We start from the raw sequence: 387 nt of genomic DNA, 5'->3' as shown, positions 1-387 counted from the left end.
TTCGTATGTTTTTTTTCTTCTGTTTCTCCTTGTTATCTTATTTTTTGTTTGGATTTGTTTGTTTCTTTCGTTGTTTTAATCTAGCTTAATTCCTTTCCAATTTTTACTACTTCTTGTGTTCTTTTCTTTTCTCCTTCCTATCTCCCTTCTTTACCCTACTTTTCTTTCTCCTATCTATCCATGCCTACTTTTCTCTCTTCAAACCTGTTCCCTCTCTACCTATTCCTCTATTCCTTCCTTTCATCTCTCCTCTTCCCCCTTTCCTACCCTTCCATGCTCTCTCCTCCCCCTCTCCCCCCCCCCTTTCTCCCCATCATCCCTTTCTTTTCATTTTCCTCCTCTTCTCGTCTCACCTCTATCCCTCCCTCCTTCTTTTTCTTGAACCTT

Source organism: Penaeus monodon, chromosome 27 (assembly GCF_015228065.2).
Source record: "Penaeus monodon isolate SGIC_2016 chromosome 27, NSTDA_Pmon_1, whole genome shotgun sequence".
In the NCBI taxonomy this organism is placed as follows: Eukaryota; Metazoa; Arthropoda; class Malacostraca; order Decapoda; family Penaeidae; genus Penaeus; species Penaeus monodon.
This window is presented reverse-complemented; position numbering follows the sequence as displayed.